Source organism: Protopterus annectens, chromosome 4.part0 (genome assembly GCF_019279795.1).
Source record: "Protopterus annectens isolate FY-2018-M chromosome 4.part0, PAN1.0, whole genome shotgun sequence".
In the NCBI taxonomy this organism is placed as follows: domain Eukaryota; kingdom Metazoa; phylum Chordata; order Ceratodontiformes; family Protopteridae; genus Protopterus; species Protopterus annectens.
In genome coordinates this window covers 406,206,538-406,219,978 of record NC_056733.1, presented here as the reverse complement: position 1 = coordinate 406,219,978, position 13,441 = coordinate 406,206,538, and positions in this window count along the sequence as shown.

The following is a 13,441-nucleotide window of genomic DNA, read 5'->3' as shown; positions in this document are numbered from 1 at the left end:
TACACACACACATGATGTCATCCATTGGTACAGCCCATGCCTGTGGCACACATATCACCCTGTGCATATGATGAAGTCTCTGCCCGATAACTGTGAGCTACACCATCACTGCACGGTTAAGCTAACATATTCTGATGCACAGGGTGGACACGATAGTGAGAGGTGTATGTGATACCTGTGTCCGCATAGTACGTGATGTGTATGTTGTGGTGTGTGTGTATGGCTGGTGACAGGTGTGTATGTGATGTGGGTTGTGCACGGACATCATGCAGCAGACATACCATGCAGGACAGGTGCAGCATTCATTGATATGTGTACACAGTATGTGTGGTGGTTACATGTGTAGCACCATGTCGGTGCAGTTAATCCGCATGATACTGATGGTGTACTTGCACGTGCCTACTGGGAGCACTGTAATTAGTTCCCCACGTAGTCGTGGGTACCCACAGGCATGTCTGGCAACATCAGCATAGCACAGTTACCCGCATCCGCATGGACCCCTACATAGCTACATAGGCGCACATGAACGTAACAGGATATGTGCCCTACGACATGTGTGGACCTAGCATGACTGTGTGTGGCGCCTAACACCCCTCAGGATGGGGATGCCATATCCATCAGTCCCCAGTCCCTGGTCTAGCAGTGACACACAGATGTTGCCTGGCGATAACTATCGCCACACATCCACACGCCATTAGCAGTCCTGGACGAAGGCAGTCAGGGCCTTTCCTTCACATGGCCTGGCACTCCTCCCTGTGTTGTAGGGGGTGTCTGGCCGCTAACCCTGTTCCCCAGCACGCCTCACTCATCTTTGTGTTGAGGTGTTTGACAGTCGCTTCTGTGCCCGTGTTTGCATGGAGCCTGGGAGGTGGAATGTGCCCATGTCACCCAGGTCAGACATGGCCGTGTATGCCAGGCACAGATCACCACGGAGCAGATGTGCTGTGAAGATTTACAGCCGGTGTCCCCTTGGCCGCAGCTTGTGACACATGTCCCAGCACCGCCATCCCCGCCTTGTGGAACGCTTATGTCCTTCCGAAAGTGCTGCAGGCGCCAGGTTAGCTACAGGCCACATGTGCCATTGTACGCAGTCATTGCTCTGGTGTGTGATGTGTACAGGATACAATGAACACCCCTGATGTGGTTGCGATTCCATCCAGACCAGGAGGCCACAATGGAATGTCTTCACACCCACATTGCCATTGTGTGTGTTGACAGAGGTTGCCGACAGGTGTGGTAGCCATTTCCCTGAACATGTCCACCATCTTTAATGGCGTACCACCTACATGTGACATTGGGACGAACATGTCCTTCACACTGGGTAGTGCTGCACCTTCTCTGGCATTTAGTAGCAGGCCATGGCTCTGGCACCAGTCATCCATGTCTATGACGCCCTAGGTGGATGTCCGTAACGGGGTGTTGGGTATGTTGGCCGGTGCGTAGTCATCTGCATACCTTGTCTGCTACAATCCCCTATGATTGCATGCACATTGGAAGGTCGGATGCCATATGGCAGGGGGCCCAGGAGTGAGCCCTGTGGGCCTCCACTGGGTCCAGATATGAGTGTGACAAGGCACCTTGAGCACCAACCCTGTGTGGTGTGACCTCCAACCTGTCTGAGAAGCATCGGGTGACATATGTCCCCACATGTATGCTGGCGAGCCTTTCCATGGGTCCCATGTGTAGTGTGCTCTGAACGCTCCCACCAGGTCATGGTACTGTGTGCAAACCCACGTATCCCCATCAATGGCCTTGGTGACCACTCCAGACAGGACGAGCAGGTTCGGGAGGCAGGATCCGCCCTTGACTATGTAGTTGTGGGTATGTTCCGGTATTGGCTGTACACCGCTATCTGTAACCATGGCCACCTGGCCACCTGTATGGACCCCCCACAGCTTTGCAGACAAGGCTTGTCAAGCGTATAGGGTGTGGCTGCCGACAGTCCATAAGAGCACTACCCTGGCATAGTGGGACCACAGATGCCATATGGCATCCATTGGGGACATAGCCCATAGTAGGGCTAACATGACACAGTGGACGCATGTGTGGGCCGAGGGCCTCAATGAGGATGGGTAGCACACAGCCAGGGACACTATCGGTGCCCATTGCTGACGTGTCAACCGCCATAGAGATATGGGATCACTCCAGGCCATATGAGATGTCTGGGAGGATACACTCTGGTGGGATGGATATGTTCCTCTTGGGGATGTATGCATGGAACATGTCCGCTGGTTTGCAGACAATGTCTGTGGGTGCAGTGACTGTTGTACCATTCTGGACCATTTCCAGCCAAGTCTGTGTGCCCCCAACCATGTCCTTACCACAGTTAGGGAAGGCCCTATGGTTGTCTCATGTGCCCTCTGCAGTACCACTCCCACAAGCGGCCGTGGATGATGGTATGTGGGGCCGTATGGTGACGCCGGTATGAATGGGTGATGGTTTCCTTGTACTGTCATTGCTCTGCCATGTATTAGCTCCAACTGTTGATGTACAGGTAGTCAGTGGCTGCGGTCCACCACACCATGTGCCTACCTGTGGTGGACAAGGTCCTGATGTCATCATGTTTGCCTGTTGCAGACATGCATGTGGGTGCTCAGAGAAGGCATTCGTTAGGGCGTTTGTCGGTCTGGCCTGTGTTCAACACTGGCATGGAGGACTTGTAGGGTACCACACCGGTCGTATGATGTGTGTGGTTTTCTGTGGAGAGGTCATCACTGAGGTCCCCCATGCTGGTGTTGGTTACAGGATGTGGATGACCAGTGGATCCACTATACGGTCTTGCATCACCATTGAGGGCTGTACATCCTGTGTGGGGCATATCCTCACCATGTGTGATGGGCAGAACTGTCAGACATCCCCCCCTAGTATGTATGGTGCATGGCTGTTTAACAGTGGCCAGGTGTGTGAACACCTGGGACCGCTGGCGAGTGTGTTGTGCCATGGGTAATGTTCCCAGGCTATGTATGGGTGGTTCATGTCACCCAATACGGTGCTGTTGTGAGAGCATGCCCACTCACCAGTGTCCTCAGGACATCTGTGAAGGTATCCTGTGTTTGGGAGGGTTGTCTGTAGCATGCAACAAACTGTAGGCCAGTCCTACACATGGTTAATTGCACCTAGATATGGCCCGCAGCAACGGCCACGACTGTGGCAGGGCCGGGTTGCTGTTGTGTGGCTGGACACACAGGACGGTCCACATTCCGCCACCCATGCCGTCGCACCATGTGTATGCATGTCTGCTCTGTGCCGACTCTAAGTGTCTGAGCATGCCCAGTAGGCAGCTGTGTAGATAGACACACAGCACAGTGCACACCCCGCCCGGCTGCAGTTATACCCCGGTGCATGCCTGTATCCCCTACGCAACGGCCACGCCTGTGGCAGGTCCAGGTTTCTGTTGTGTGGCTGGACACACACGACGGTCCACATTCCGCCACCCATGCCGACGCACCATGTGTATGCATGTCTGCTCTGTGCCGAGTCTAAGTGTCTGAGCATGCCCAGTAGGCAGTGATGTACTGATCAGTAGTTACTTGGTATTCCCGACTGCAGCACTAACGTGTTACTGTACGGCGACCTTGGGATGGTAACAGACTGCGTGACTGCGCACTCTGTCCTAACTCCCGATCGGGCGCATTGCCTCTGCAAATGATACCACTCACGTAGGGGTATGCCTCCTGACAGCGCTCTGCTCAGTAAACTCGGTAGCGCGTTCTGTAAATGCTTCATACTGTAGTGTGTTCATGTAGATAGGCGTAGGTTCGTCCCCCGTCCCTTCCGTGTGTGTGTGTGTGTGTGTGTGTGTGTCTCTGTGTGTGTGTGTGTGTGTTTCCAGCTGCCTCTGCGACTGATCATGCTTTTAGACGCTCCGCAACACATGCCTTGGCTATTGCCAACTATTGTCTTGCGGGTGACGTCAGCAGCCTACAAGTATGCGTGTGACAGCGCTCTGTTCAGTAAAGTCGGTAGCGCGTTCTGTAAATGCTTCATACTGTAGTGTGTTCATGTAGATAGGCGAGGTTCGCCCCCGTCCCTTCCGTGTGTGTGTGTCTCTGTGTGTGTGTGTTTCCAGCTGCCTCTGCGACTGATTATGCTTTTAGACGCTCCGCAACACATGCCTTGGCTATTGCCAACTATTGTCTTGCGGGTGACGCCAGCAGCCTACAAGTATGCGTGTGACAGCGCCTGTTCAGTAAAGTCGGTAGCGCTCTGTAAATGCTTCATACTGTAGTGTGTCCGTGTAGATAGGCGTAGGTACGGCCCCCGTCCCTTCCGTGTGTGTGTGTCTCTGTGTGTGTGTGTTTCCAGCTGCCTCTGCGACTGATTATGCTTTTAGACGCCCGCAACACATGCCTTGGCTATTGCCAACTATTGTCTTGCGGGTGACGCCAGCAGCCTACAAGTATGCGGTGACAGCGCCTGTTCAGTAAAGTCGGTAGCTGCTCTGTAAATGCTTCATACTGTAGTGTGTTCATGTAGATAGGCGAGGTTCGCCCCCGCCCCTTCCGTGTGTGTGTGTCTCTGTGTGTGTGTGTTTCCAGCTGCCTCTGCGACTGATTATGCTTTTAGACGCCCGCAACACATGCCTTGGCTATTGCCAACTATTGTCTTGCGGGTGACGCCAGCAGCCTACAAGTATGCGGTGACAGCGCCTGTTCAGTAAAGTCGGTAGCGCTCTGTAAATGCTTCATACTGTAGTGTGTTCATGTAGATAGGCGAGGTTCGCCCCCGCCCCTTCCGTGTGTGTGTGTCTCTGTGTGTGTGTGTTTCCAGCTGCCTCTGCGACTGATTATGCTTTTAGACGCCCGCAACACATGCCTTGGCTATTGCCAACTATTGTCTTGCGGGTGACGCCAGCAGCCTACAAGTATGCGTGTGACAGCGCCTGTTCAGTAAAGTCGGTAGCTGCTCTGTAAATGCTTCATACTGTAGTGTGTTCATGTAGATAGGCGAGGTTCGCCCCGTCCCTTCCGTGTGTGTGTGTCTCTGTGTGTGTGTGTTTCCAGCTGCCTCTGCGACTGATTATGCTTTTAGACGCCCGCAACACATGCCTTGGCTATTGCCAACTATTGTCTTGGCGGGTGACGCCACCAGCCTACAAGTATGCCTCTGACAGCGCCACGCCAGTTAACTCGGTAGCTGCTCTGTAAATGCTTCATACTGTACTGAGTTCATGTAAATAGGCGAGGTTCATCTCCGCCCCTTCCGTGTGTGTGTGTGTTTCATTGCTTTCGCAAATACAACTGAATAAGCAAATCCTTAAAGTGTTCACAATCAACAGTGTGATATTTAAAATCATGTTAAGACTCACATTGTTGATTGTGAACATTCTTAGACATAGCTTTTTTTCTGCACACGCTAGGAAACAACGAAAACGTTGCATGTTGTAATGAACTGTTTAAATGTTACGAAGACTTGTGTTATGTCGAACTACGTGGACTATTCTTGCTGCAGGTTGCTGGTTTGTTTGTGTTTCATAGTACAATATCATGTAATACGTGTGTTCATAGTATGCTTTCTGTGATGTTGACATGTGTGTGTTTCGTTAGCAGTACGACTCTGCTTTCTATGCTGTGGCTACATCTCCATTGCTCGCATAGACAGTGACAAATGGAAGTGTAAGGGTGGACATTTAAAGCCTGGATACTTCCATGTTATGTGTAAGTCTCACGTGGCCAACGGGTGATAGCGCATACATGTCTATGAAGTACCTTTGGATACCATATGCGACCTGTCGTGGACGAAATGTTTAAGTTGACTGTTCCATCTACCTATGTGTGACATGGTTTGTGGCCATAGGGTGCCAGCAAGTCTTCCCTGTTCATTGGGTGTTTGCCATGGTCTATTGACATCAATCCTATTAATTCACCGAAGGATGTCTTTCATTGGTGGCAACGCCATAGTTTGACCATCGTATGTCATTCCCAGCAGACGGGAGATTGTGCCATTGGTATGTTTACACAGGTGACCCATCTGTTCCACTGTATGGAAGCGCAGGATCCCCATAGATGTGCTGGCAGATTGAGTGCTGTGTACGCCGGTATCTGCCCAGCGGTCTGGCTTTGAATGGGGAGTGTCTACTGTAGACCCTATCTGTATTCCCTGGGTTATGCCTTGCAACAGCTGTGGATTCCCCAGGTTTGCAGCTATGGGTGCCATCTTGGCCGTGACGCTTGTCCATCCATGGAACTGCCTACTGACACTAGTATCGGGCTGTCAACATTTCACAGCTGCATTCTCCATTTCCGTGGATGATCGGTATTAGTATTGCGGAGTAACGATATGTTATGGCCACGCCCGCACACGGGCGGACAACGAATCATCTGCCAATCCACACCGACACCCATTTTGCATACCCACGATCCCATGTCTGCAACCCTCGACAGTACCCCTTGCACACCCTTCATGTGTGCGGAAATGGGATGTGAACGACGGTATGGACGCAGCAGCCTGGGGAGTCCTATTCATATGTCCTGCATTTCATGGACGGCTGTCATCACCCTTGAAGACGCTTTGTGGTGCATATATCTACCTGTGCCGTAGTCACGGCTGTCCGATCTTCCCGTTCACACTATGCTGCCCACACTTACTTAAGGAGTAATTTTTGGGTCCTGCAATGGACACCGATGTGCATATGTAAAGTTTAGAACATGTTGGACTGTGTCCATTCGCCAGTGGGTTTGACTGCCGCCGTATGTTCCCCAGTCCCGGATGTCTGTCCGCCTACCCATATTATGTAGTGCTACGGAACCCGTGTCCTTCCACAATTTACCCATATGGTGTTACTGTAGTACTGCAGGTTGGCAACTGCTTTAAGTAATCCTCAGAGGTACCATTGTGAACTATCCGCCACTGTATTGTCATTATAACACAGCCGGTACATGTAGAACCTATTTATTCATGACAGTATGTTATTTATGTGTGGGAACGCCATATTTTAACCATAGTATGACCTTCCTAGTTGACGTTGTTGGTGTGCCATTAATATGTGTTCCACAGGTCGCACGTATGTTCCGCAGAGTGGAAGCGGGTGATTCCCACATACTTGATAGCACCTTGGCTGCTGTGTACACTGGGATTCGCACAGCAGGATGGATGTCTACAGGGTGTATCTACTGTTGTTTCCATCTGTATGTCCTGTGTTATGCCTTACTACGGCTGTGTGATTCCACCAGGTTTGCTATTATGGGTGCCATCTTGTCCGTACGTTTGTCCATCCTTGGGAAATGCCTACTCCACACTGATGTACGCCTGAACACACTTCACGCCTGCCTTTAGCGTCAGCCAGTGGGTGCTTTGCATCCTTAGTGGGGACTAAGGCACGCCCTGTACCCGCAGCCCTCCCACGGGCGGACAACGGATTATCTGCCAAACAACACCGAGCCCCATTTTGCATACCCAGGATACCATGGCTGCAACCCCCCACGGTACGCATGACACATCCTTCATGTGTGTGGAACTGGGATATGGACGCACATGTATGGACACGGCAGTCTGGGGACCTCTGTTCATATGTCCTGCATGTCATGGACAGGTATCATCAACCTTAAACACGCTGGTGGTGCATATGTCTAGCTGTGCCGTAGTCACGGTTAGTACTCTGATTGGCCGATCCCGATGGATAACGGAGCAAACGCCGTAATGTTTGGAGTCCTACAATGGACACCGATGTGCATTTGTAAAGTGTAGAACGTGTTGGACTGTCACCATCTGGCCAGTGGTATTGACTGCCGCTGTATGTTCCCAAATCGTGGATGTCTGCTTGACTACCCATCGTTTGTATTACATGGCCTATCTATATCCACGTGCCAGTATGCGGAAATACAGCAAACCTTGCGCCCTGCCCATCTTCATAAACGACATTATGGAACATATATCGGCAAAGACAGACACTGTCAAATACGATAGACTCCACAGTGAAAGGATACTGAGCTCTTTCACCTACTAACATGGGGCATCGCCGGAGTACGGAATGCATGACATAGCCGTCCTTATACACTTCCTTCAGAGTCGGTTTAAAGCGAAATAATCAATAAACCTGCTCATAGTTAGGTGGACAGTGCTCCAAGTCTTGATTATAACGTGACATATACATATCAGTGTTGCATGCCTTACTTCATGGAAACAATAATACGGCAACAATGTGTTAATATATATACAATATTGGTAAATACAATCAGTATCCTGACACATAGTTGATAATTGTTGTGAGTGCACCTTAGAATGTAGTGTGTTGATCAGGATATTGTATATCAATGTGTATAATAGTAGCATTACGATAACAAAGCATGGAATCAATAAGTACTATTTAAGCATATATTTTACAATTATGAATGTAAATGTGTGGAGGAGACATCCTTAACCTTCCCTGGTTCCACTGGATCACACACGCACGCACCGCATGTCCGGATTGTGGGTTACGCCAGGCGCATTACGCATATCCGTAGTCCGCTTATATATGTTTACAGTGTCTGTGTGGTTACGTGTTTTGGCGTTAGTTGTGACTATTCCGCAACATATGTCTGATCCGTTGACGGACGGTGCAGAAAGCACTTACAGCTTTATATATGTAACAGTCTTTGCAGCATGGACGATTACGCATCACGCACATCTATATGTTCTATAGTCGTAATTCAAACGTGACTGCATTCACGCTTGCCGGTTACTGTGACCAGTACACGCTAGCTGTTCATTGTCATTAATATGCATACCCATGGTACCTATGTACATTTACATATCCCCCCCCCCCCACACACGCACGCCACAGGCATCCATTCTCCTGCTGGGAAAGGTGTGGAACTGCATGTTGAACAATTCTAATTCCCCTCGCCATGGCCCAGGATGCATATGTCGCCACCGCAGGGCTGTTCAGATGACAGGTGCTTATATCCCATACGCATACAGGCCTTCGATTGTCAGGGTGTTGCTGTGGTGCTTTGGGTTTGGTCTTGTCCGCCCACTGTACGGGACTGCCCTGACCCTGTACGAATGTTAGATGAGTCACATGGGCACGCACTGTCCGTGTCCATGGTACCATGTCACGGCCCCCAATTATTCGTAACCAGGCGCCGCTTGGCCGGTGTACCCGGTGTAGATCTTGTTATACTAATTGCACACGGTCTGGTCGAACGGACCAATTTCCATTACTAACCCTCCGTATGTATGGCCTGTGTCGCAATATTACAAGGGTTTACCATTGCGTGACGACTTTCACTGAGCCACAGACATGTCCGTTGCTTGGTTTGGGCCGGTTCCGCTGTGCTACACACATTTAACATGGCGGAACAGGTTGAACAGCTCAGCCACGAGGACATCGGGTTCTCCGTCGCTGTTTAGTATTGAATGTCTATGTGGAGTTTGTTTCACAAAGCGAGACAATGTCGACATTGTTAACGGACATCTCGCGAGTACGCCCGCACCGCTGGTGACGATGTCTGCCTTTGGCGGCGAACAGGCATTATGCTGTGCCATTATGTCTGGGGATATATGGTTTCTTGACATAGATGATATGCCATACTAGCAATGACCCTAGCAATGACCCGCCTGGGTGTGGGTACTGCTGTATTACCCACGGGAAGAGTGGCCTTAGGTTAAGTGGTGCCCTAGGCAGAAGTTGCCACCGATACATCACCCGCTACCCCCCTCCTGGTCTACCTACACCAAATAGAGTCTGGAAAGGTGCCCGAGTAGAGCAACGCCCCTAGACGGCTACCTACTTGGCCTATGCCTAAGGCCGGCTATGTGTGTGGTCCCTTGGGCATCGGACTCGAACGCCACGCCTGCCATGGGTATGTCCAGCATTACCCACATCCAGCCCCAAGGCAGTCAACACAGCATCCATGGGTCCAGATGGTGTCCCAGCTGTGTACTCCAGGAACTCTATGGGGAATTAAACCCACACTTAGGACAGCTGTTTAATCTTAGCCTCACCTCAGGATACGTACTCGAGTAGTAGCACAGGGCGACTGTAGTCACACTCCACATAGATGGTGCCTCCACTGACCCTGGTTATTACCATACCATTAGTTTGACAAGCCTTATCTGCAAAGCCATGGAGATGGATCATAATGGAACACATAGATAAAGACATAGGGGACTCGTGATACTTTGGATACAACCCAGTTTAGCTTGGTCAGAGTCAGATCATGCCTTTACACGTGTTTCACTTTGTAGAATCAGTCACCAAGGCCATTGATGAGGGTAAAGCAGTCCATACAGCCTACCTCAACCTGGCAAAGGCCTTCGACACAATACCCCCTCGGGTATAATTGATAAACCCGTCATCTTGAATGTAAATCCATACATCGCCATATGGGTTGCAAACTGGCTAAGTCACAGAACACACATGGCCATAGTTGCTGGCGCCATGTCATACTCACAGCCAGTCACAGGTGGTGTCCCATGGGGCTCAGTCCTGGGTCCACTATTTCTCAGCATCTACGCTTCCAATGTACACGCATACACAGGGGGTTATGGTGACAATGTTTGCAGATGACTGCAAACCGGTGCCAAAGTCAGACACACATCTGACACAGATATCCTTCAGGAGTGCCTCACAGATGTGGATAAGTGGTACCAGAGACATGTCCTACAGCTAAATGCCAGGAAATGCATAGTCATACCCTTCGAAGAACAAGGTTACCCCTAGCTACCATATAGGTGGCAATCCACTGAGCACAGAGGGGTTACCAGTGATCTGGGGACACGGGTTGTTGTTAACCGCTCGTTAGACACACATGTTGCTAACATAGTTAGGTAGACCTTCCACATTGCCCACATCATCATGAAGGGATTCACATCTAGATCAGGGAGGTCATTGTCCCCTTGTACTCATCACTCATTAGACCTATGATTGGGTACAATGCCCCGCTCAGAATGTATCTGACCCAACACCTGCAGCAGCTGGAAAGGCACCAACAGTTCATCGACAAACAGATGCAGGGTCTCAGGTATATGTGTTATACTGACCAACTGAAAGAATTCCAGCTGTATACAGTTGCATACCACTTGCCCAGAGGTGACCCGTGCCTGGCATACAAGGCTATGTCGAACCCAGATCTGATGACTATGCTTCACGAAAGAAGTTAGATCCTCAGAACCACAAGGGCAGCTGACGACACCTTGACACTGTCATTAATCGAACGTGTTGTTGGGACAGATTCATCACCCAGACACTCACTATGCTGTGGAACAACATCCCAGTACATGTGAGGGCAAGCACCTCGCTGGCCTTGTGTTAGTATTTAGACATGGATGTCTGAATTGATTTATTTAAGTAACCTTCTAAATGAATATTTACATTAGCACATTGTGAATCTTTACATTTCGTTGGTCTATTTTACATTAGTCATAATCATACGGTTTATGTGTATATATTATGGTTCATTTATATTACTAGGTGTCTGCAGTTCTGTTAATATATTGGCACAATCCGTAGGACATATATATGTATCTTACACAGTCAGACATTTGGAAAACATTTTATGTTGGTTCATCTTTCATATATGTACATATATTTCTATTTTCCGATGAAGACTGTACCTTTCAAAGCAATGTCTGATGTCCTCACTGTGTGGAATCTGTAACCCAAGTAAGGTTTGTTTGCTTGTTTGCCTTTAAGGCATGTAATTAGTACCTAGCACATCTAATTTACTGACCAATTAAGGCTTTTAAATGTAGTAGGTTGGACTGCATTGTATGTATTCTGAATAAGTCTGCTTATGAAGCAGACGAAGCGGGCTCCAATAGACTATGGTGACTGCCTTTAACTCTTGGTGTGCTCTGTGTGGTCACTGACGGTCTCTACAGTACCTCGCCTTTGCTTTGGACTTCATCGGCTGGTTGTCTGTGTTTGTTGTATGGGGAATGTCAACTGTAGTCCCTATGTGTATTACTTGTGTAATGCCTTACTACGGCAGTGTAATTCCACCGGTTTGCAGTTATGGGTGCCATCTTAGTCATACGCTTGTCCATCCATGTGAATTGCCTACTGGACACTGGTATAGGGCTGTACACATTTCACACCTGCATTTTGCATTCTCCGTAGATGGTTTGCATTATTAGCGGAGAGTGAGGCATGTGCTACGACACATCCCTCCCACGGGCGGACAAAGGATTGCCTGCGAAACAACACCGAGGCCAGATTCTACATACCCAGACTCCCTTGACTGCAACAGTGGACAGTACCCATTACACATCCTTCATGTGTGCGGACTGTGATGTGGACGCAGTTCAATGGACCCGGTACCCTGGGTATTTCTGTGCATGTGTGCTGCATTTCATGGACAGCTATCATCAACATTGAACACGCTTGCGTGCATATGTGTACCTGTGACGTGGTGACGACAATGAGATCACGTGAGTAATGCAGGAAGCTAGACGGCATTCTCTGAATAGAATTTTTGGGTCCTACAATGGACACCGATGTGCATATGTCAAGTTAGATGTTGCTGGACTGTGTCCACCTGCCCAGTGCTTTTCACTGCTGGTGTATGTTCCCAATCGCGGATGTCTGTTTGACTACCCATTCCACATGGTGCTACATAACCAGGTGATTTAGTACTGTGAACAAATGACATACATCCAAAGATGCTGGTTAGCAACTGCTTCATATAAACCTCAGACATCCCAATGGGACATATCCGCCACTGTATTTCCAATATAACACCACCGGAACATGTTGATTACCTATGTATTCATATAACCATGTTGTCTTCATAGGTGGGAATGCCATAGTTTACATATCCTACCTGACGCTCAGTGTGTGCCATTAGGATGTGTTCCACTGTACACACATCTGTTCCGCTGTACGGTAGCGGTGCTCCTCATTCTGTTGCTGGCAGATTGAGTGCTGTGTACGCCGGTGTTGGCACGACGGTCCGGCTTTGTATGTGGAATGTCAACTGTAGTCCCTATGTGTATTTCCTGTGTTATGCCTTACCGCGGCTATGTCATTTACCCGGTTTGCAGTTGTGGGTGCCATCCTGGCCATACGGGTGTCCATCCATGACAATTGCCTACTGGACACTAGTATAGGGCTGTACACATTCCACACCTACATTTAGCATTCTCCGGTGTATGGTTTGCATTATTAGCGGAGAGTAAGGCAGGTGCTACGCACACATCCCTCCCACGGGGTGGGAGAAAGGATTGCCTGCGAAACAACACCGAGCACAGAGTCTACATACCCAGAATCCCTTGACTGCAACAATTGACAGTACCCATTACACATCCGCCATGTGTGCGGGACTGTGATGTGGACGCCGTTCTATGGACCCGTACCCTGGGTATTTCTGTGCATCTGTGCTGCATTACATGGACAGCTATCAGCAACATTAAACACGCTTGCGGTGCATATGTGTACCTGTGACGACAATGAGTTCAGTTAGGTGATTAAATAAGGCGGCATTCCTGTCTTTAGACAAATTTTTGGGTCCTACAATGG